Genomic DNA, 7,584 nt, shown 5'->3' on the forward strand with positions numbered 1-7,584 from the left:
ACCCTTCACCAGTGCCCATATACCACCACTAAAAAAAAAAAAAACCCACACAGTACACCTCCCATCCCGCCCCACCCCTTGTAACTGATAAATTTCACTTTACTTTCTGTTTACTTTGGTTACATTCAATATTTCAACACAAACCTCACTATTATTGTTAGGAGTACCCCACTAGAGTCAGACCTATTGTGAAGAAAAATGAGGTCGCGCGGCCGCAGCAGCGACCATGCGGTTTTGGATTTCTGTACTTTAACAACAAAGTCCAGGGAGATTTCTTCCAGATATTGGATCATTGCAAGCTTGAAAACCCCATCTGTGGTCGTCGTAATATGGCGGACACCACGCCCTTCATCCCCGGAGAGAGAGAGAGAGAGAGAGAGAGAGAGAGAGAGAGAGAGAGAGAGAGAGAGAGAGGGAGAGAGAAATGAGAGAAATACCTTTCCCCTCCTGGGCGGGCACGGGGCCGTGGCTTAGTTCTCAGGCTGGAGACATTCTGCGAGGAGTTGCCCATGCTGAAAGAGGTTTTGCTGGGTCTGGATTCACGCTCGTGCAGGTGCGGAGAGGCCGAACACGCGTGCGGCCCCTGGGATCACATCTCAGCGGCGGGAGGGGCCGGTGCCTCCCACCTTCCCAAGAGCACCCTCGTGTCCTTTTGCTGCAGTTTTTGTTGTAAATCCCATCTGTGGTCGTCATAATATGGCGGACACCACGCCCTTCATCCCCGGAGAGAAAGAGGAGAGAGAGAGAGAGAGAGAGAGAGAGAGAGAGAGAGAGAGAGAGAGAGAGAGAGAGAGAAATACCTTTCCTCTCCTGGGCGGGCACAGGGCCGCGGCTTAGTTCTCAGGCTGGAGACATTCTGCGAGGAGTTGCCCATGCTGAAAGAGGTTTTGCTGGGTCTGGATTCACGCTCGTGCAGGTGTGGAGAGGCTGCACAAGCGTGCAGCCCCCGGGATCACATCTCGGCAGAAGTGCCACTTTTTTTTTTTAAGGTTGTTGTATGTTGTTGTATTTTATTCTGGAGCCATTTAAGCCCATATATAAGAGAATACAAGCAAGTATGTTAAAAACCAAACAAATGTGTGCTACTTTTGGTACATAAATGGGCTAGAGTATAAGAGGTTGCATGGCCGCATTTGCATTCGCTCCAGGAAATTCTGTGTTGTTCTCTTCCAGGAGCTTTGTTTTATAGTCTCTGGGTCTAGGCCATTGATGAGATTACATGGCGCTGGGGGCAGTTTATGGTGTGACTGCCAAGCTACTGGAACACTGGGGAGCTGGGGGGAGAAGGCCCAGTCCTGATTCAAGAGGGCGTGGAAGTCTCAATCACAGGGTCCACATAACTGGGTTTTTCTGCCTGTTCCCACTTGGGTGAGGCTCATCCAACAGTGTGGAGGGTGGCCTGAACATGGTGGTGGTTGGGTTCTGGAGGTTTTCAGCTACTGAGGTTCTTCTTGGAGTGGGGAAGGAAACTCAACCTGCCCCCCTCCAAGGTGCCCTGGTGAAGGAAGACAGACTGGCATAGGATCAGGACATGGGTTTTTTTGGTTGTTTTTGTTTTTTAGCTTTTTGGGTCACACCCAGGGATGTCCAGGGCTTACTCCTGTCTCTGCACTCAGGAATTACTCTTGGCAGTGCTTGGGGGAGAATATGAGATGCTGGGGTCGAACCCAGGTCAGCTGAGTGCCAGGCAAATGCTCTACCTGCTGCACTATTGCTCCAGCCCCAATTCCTCATTAACTTTAAGATCAAATAACACTGCTGTCCCATTGTTCATGGATTTGCTCAAGCGGGCACCAGTAACGTCTCCATTGTGAGGCTTGTTACTGTTTTGGGCATATCAAATATGCCACAGGGAGCTTTCAAGGCTCTGCCATGCAGGTGGAATACTCTTGGTAGCTTGCAGGACTCTCCGAGAGGGAGAGAGGAATCGAATCTAGGTCAGCCGCATGCAAGGCAAACACCCTACCTGCTGTGCTATTGCTCCAGTCCTTAAGATCAAATATTACTCCTTAATGAGACAAGTCCCTTCTAACTCTGACCAATGCTGCTTTAATGCCGTCATGACCTCTCTTCAACACACATAGATTCAGCTCACGGAACTGTTTGGAGGTTTCTAAACTCACCAGTTTCCCACACCTCTGGTCTTGGACTCACAGCCCTAGCAACTAACACAGTAGGGACTAATTAGTATTTTTTTAAAGAACTAAATGAATAATGTAAAAATGGCATTATTTTATTTTGAACAGGAATGTTTATTTCTGCCAAACAACTCCCAAGAGTGTGCTTAACTTTTGCTGACTTGGACTACAGAATGTGACATCCGATTAACCAACAAATGTTAAACATATTCGAAGGCAGACTCTGTTCACCCAACTTATTTCTTTAAAGAGAACACTTTAAGATTCCTTAGGAGTAGCTAATTTCATGTTTTGCTTCTTTCCAATCTAAATTTTTTCAGCTACAACACTTGTGTTTCAACATGCTACTTACTTGAAAATGAAGGTGCTTTGTAATAATTCTTGCTAATTGGTAGATCCTTCAATTCGCTGATTGATATATTAGAATCTGTTGTTTTATAATAGTTTCTACCTTAGAAGTGCCAAAATACCTAACTGAACTAGGTTCCAAGCTGAGTTTCTTCCTTGCTTTCTTTCACTTTTAGGAGTAAGAGGTATAATTTCAGTCATGAGCGTCCTTAGCTGTTTGAATAGTTGGTGCAGTACCAAATGGCAGTCATGCTTTTAGGAGACCATTCATGTGTGTTGAGGTCCTTTGAATGAAAAGGAAACCTAACTTTCAGGTCAAATAAAATGTTCTAATAGGAAATATTAATATACTTGTCTCTAAGTAAATTCAGTGATAATTACAGTTTTGGATATTTGGGGGGGTCAGTGTGGGATCACACCTGGCAATATCGAGAGCTTACTCCTGACTCTACCTTCAGGAGTTACTCCTGGTGGAGCTTGGGGGAACATATGGAATTCTGGAAATCAAACTCAGGTTGGCCATGTCCAAGACAAGTACCCATAAGAAGGGACCAATAAAGGCAAAAATGCCTAGAATCCAGGAAATCTGTGGCCCTGATTTTAGGGAAACTAAAGATGTGTCATTTAGCCCTGAAACATCTCCCTAACCCTGCCTGCTTGTATAAATGCTGCTAGTGGCTGATAGTATATTTTGGCCTTATTACTTTATTTCTAAACTGGTTTTTGGGCCACACTGACTATGCTCAGGGTTTTATGCTCATGGATCACTCTTGGCAGTGCTAATGGACCATATGGTATGTTGGGGATCAAACCCCTAGAAAGCTACATGCAAGGCAAACATCTGACACACTGTACTATTTCTCCAACCCCAGGCTATCTTGGTCTTAATTTTTAATCTATCACTACTATTTTAACATGTTTTTTTTTCCTTTAAGGTGGATATAATCACTAGTACTAATATATTCAATAACTGTGAAATACGTGAAATATCCCTATCATGATCCCCTTAATCAATGCTCCCATCTTTTTAAACTGTGACATGAGCTTTTATTGAAATAAATGAGTTAGTTATCATGTAACATGCTTGCCTTGCTCGCTGCCAACCTGGAGTTGATCCTCTATGGTCTCCTAAGCACAGAGGCAGAAGTAAACCCAGAGCACAGTCATTTGAGACCCCAAAACCAAATAGAAAATGTGCCAATGCCAGAAATAAGTGTAGTCATAAAAATGTTTTCTTATTATGTTTTTTTATTTTCTTTGGTGGGGGGAGCAGGTATATGTGTGAAGGTGCTCAAGCAGTACTCAGGGGCTCTGTGGACCATTTATGGTAATACTTGGCAATACTTGATTGGTAGTTCAATGTTAGAACCCAAGGATGAAGTGCTGTGTGTGGGCCGGTAGCCATTAGGTCCACCAGGATAGTATCTGGGGCAGGGGTAGGGATCCCCAGGACTAGTGACATGCAATGGCCATCTGCACTTCGATGTTCATTCCAGCACTATTTACAAAACCCAGATCGGGAAACAACCCAAGTGTCCAAGAACAGATGACTAGATAAAGAAACTATGGTGTATCTATATAATGGAATACTATGCAGCTATGAGGAAAAATGGAGTCATGAAATTTTCTTTTTCTTTATTTTTATAAATTTGTTTATTGATCCACTGAGAGCAGTTACAAAGCTTTCGGATCATACAATGATGAAACACCCATCCCTTCACCAGTGCACATTTTCCACCACCAAAAACCCGAGTATACCCCCCATCCCACACCCTCCCCCTACCTGTGTGACAGATGATTTCCACATTACTCTCTACTTTGATTGCATTCAATATTTGACGCCATACCCACCATTATTATTTGAGATTTTACTCCAACACTCAGATCTGTCGAAAAGGCAACATTAGACAGTTTGTTTTCTATTGCTGATTATGTATAGCACGTGATGTGATTTTGGAATTCTGAAATTTTAATAATTAAATATAGAGGGATTTCTGCCAGAAGCCACTGGGTCCTGAGATTTGTTTATGAGTCTCTGGGATCATGGCCATAATGCAACTTGATCAGGAGCCAGAGAGGCCGTTCATGGGCAGCAACTTGGGATCTTGTTGGAGCAGGTGAGCAAAGCGCCGGCTCCACACCCATCCCGTGAGGCCCCATGTGTCTCCTCACTGTCACCCATACCTGTCTGTCCATTGGCCTCTGGGAGATGGTGGCCACCGAACCGCCTGGAGGAAAAGCAGTGGGAGAAATTTTCTTATAAATGGATTGACATAGAGAGTATCATGTTGAGTGAAATGAGTCAGAAGCAGAGGGACAGGGATAGAATGACTGCATTCATTTGTAGGATATTATATATATGTAGTATGTATATAGTATTATGGTATATATACTTATATATACTTTATATACTGTCACTATATCACTGTCATCCCGTTGCTCATCGATTTGCTCAAGCGGGCACCAGTAACATCTCCATTGTGAGACTTGTTGTTACTGTTTTTGGCATATCGAATATGCCACGGGTAGCTTGCCAGGCTCTGCCGTGTGGACAAGATACTCTAGGAAGCTTGCCGGGATCTCTGAGAGGGGCAGAGGAATCGAACCCAAGTCGGCAAAATGAATATCCAAGGTGAGGGTAAACAGGGGGCAGGAGGACAGGTCATGGTTGGAAGCTTACCACAAGAATGTGGGGGGTGAGGGGCACAGGTAAAGGGATATACCTGAAACCTTTTATTATCTATATTGAAACCATATGGCCCAAAATGAAAGAAAGAGAGAGAGAGAGAGAGAGAGAGAGAGAGAGAGAGAGAGAGAGAGAGAGTAGAAAAGTGCCTGCCATAGTGGCAAGCAGTAGGATGGGGCGGGCGAGAGGAGGCGGGGGCAGGAGTGAAATTTGGGACCGTTGGTGGGAAAAGTACTGGTGAAGGGACAGGTATTGGCACATCATATGACTGAAATCCAATTACGTGCAACTGTGTAAATGTGTATGTCACTGTGATTTTATTGAAAAAATTAATAAATGGGAAAATAAAAGGCACTGTGGTAGCTCAGGGTGGATGTGTACCTAAGCCCTGTTCTATCATTCCGTTAGTCCAGCGGCAGTCTTCTGAAATGCCCTGTAGGTTGCCAAAGTTTTCAGTTTTACAAATTTTTTTAATGTGTTAATCTTTGCAAAAAGCTCACATTTAACTGAGCATCTTACCCATCAAAATCCCTGATTAGAATATAGATGCTATTCATGTGCAATACTTAAACAAGGGCTTTTGTTTTTCTAATGTAAATCCAAACATGCTTGTGAATCAATTAACTAGTGCTTCTGTGACATTGGATAAGGCTTAATATAGTTCTGTATTAAAGATAAGAAGTTAACTCTACTTCCTTTATTAACCTTACCAGACAGTCCCTTTTTGGTGATAGGAATATTTTAGGTTTAATCAACCTTGATAGTTATAATGTGTTTAGAATAAATTTATTGGATGTACAAAGCAATTTTTAAAACCTCAGTGCCATGCTCATAAATAGCACAAGTATTTTAATTACTTGGATTCTGACTCTCTAGATGATATTCAAATTGTGTACTTGAATGACAATTTATCTTTGCAAAAGGAAAACCGCTGATAAAAGTGAGCTTAGTTCATGATTTTAAAGCAAAGATGAGTCAATTGTATAATTGATTGTTGTGGGTAATTCTTTGCTTGCTTTGCCTGGCATCTTTTCTTCCGGGATTAAATTTTACCTTCAGTAAAGGTTGCTCATCATGGTACACAGGCCCACAGTGAATAGTCTATGGACTGAGCACCCGGCTGCTGTCTCCCAAGCTGACTTCAGATTTTCTAGCAATTCAAACTTACAGGAGAGATTTGTGGCCTTTCATTTCAAGTGGGGAAGGTTTGAGGTTATGAGTTCAGGGTTGCCAGTGGTGACTTTGCTTTGGACTGCTGTTAAAAGCAGACTGATAATTGTATTAAAAGATGAAAGGAAGAAGAAAGAGAGAAAGGAAGAGAGAAAGAAAGAAAGAAAGAAAGAAAGAGAGAAAGAGAGAGAAAGAGAGAAAGAAAGAGAGAAAGAGAGAAAAAAGAGAGAGAAAGAAAGAGAAAGAGAGAGACAGAAAGAGAGAGAGAAAGAAAGAAAGAAAGAAAGAAAGAAAGAAAGAAAGAAAGAAAGAAAGAAAGAAAGAAAGAAAGAAAGAAAGAAAGAAAGAAAGAAAGAAAGAAAGAAAGAAAGAAGGAAAGAAAGAAAGAAAGAGAGAGAGAGAGAGAGAAAGAAAGAAGGAAGGAAGGAAGGAAGGAAGGAAGGAAGGAAGGAAGGAAGGAAGGAAGGAAGGAAGGAAGGAAGGAAGGAAGGAAGAGAAAGAAAGAAAGAAAGAAAGAAAGAAAGAAAGAAAGAAAGGAAGGAAGGAAGGAAGGAAGGAAGGAAGAGAAAGAAAGAAAGAAAGAAAGGAAGAAAGAAAGAAAGAAAGAAAGAAAGAAAAATAGAGAGAGAAAGAAAGAAAGAGAGAGGGAGGGAGGGAGGGAGGGAGGAAGAAGAAAGAGAGAGAAAGGAAAGAAAGAAAATCCTAAGGAAGACAATCACATCTCTGCTTTCAGGATAATCCCTGAAACTCTTGATTCTGTGATCTGATCTCCAATGCACTTAGCCAGTCTCTGCGCTAGACCAGAGCCCATCAATTCTATCTGCAAAGACATTCTCCTTCCCTTTAACACTCTCCTTATCCTAAGCATAAGTCTATCCATACTACTAAGTAGACTATTTTGAAATATTAACTGAGAATAAAATTTCAGGAACGTTAATTAGCTGAAAAAAGATTTAGAATAATAGGATTTTAAGTTTAAATGAAATTGTGTATATCAAACATCTAGTAAGTGCCGAACTATGAAATTCAATAAAAAGTACAAACTATTTTTTTTAATTATTATCTTCCTTGCTATGAGAACTTAATTGGTAAATATTTCTGGTTTTTTTTTCTTTTAGAATGTTGAGTTTCTCCAGACTGAAAAACCAATTTGGATACTTTTTCTACTTAGTGATTTAAATAGCCATTCAAATAATTGAAATCAACCTAAGGCCATCCACAGAGTATATATAGAGTTCAAAG

The sequence above is a fragment of the Sorex araneus genome, chromosome 1, assembly GCF_027595985.1.
Source record: "Sorex araneus isolate mSorAra2 chromosome 1, mSorAra2.pri, whole genome shotgun sequence".
Classification (NCBI taxonomy): Eukaryota; Metazoa; Chordata; class Mammalia; order Eulipotyphla; family Soricidae; genus Sorex; species Sorex araneus.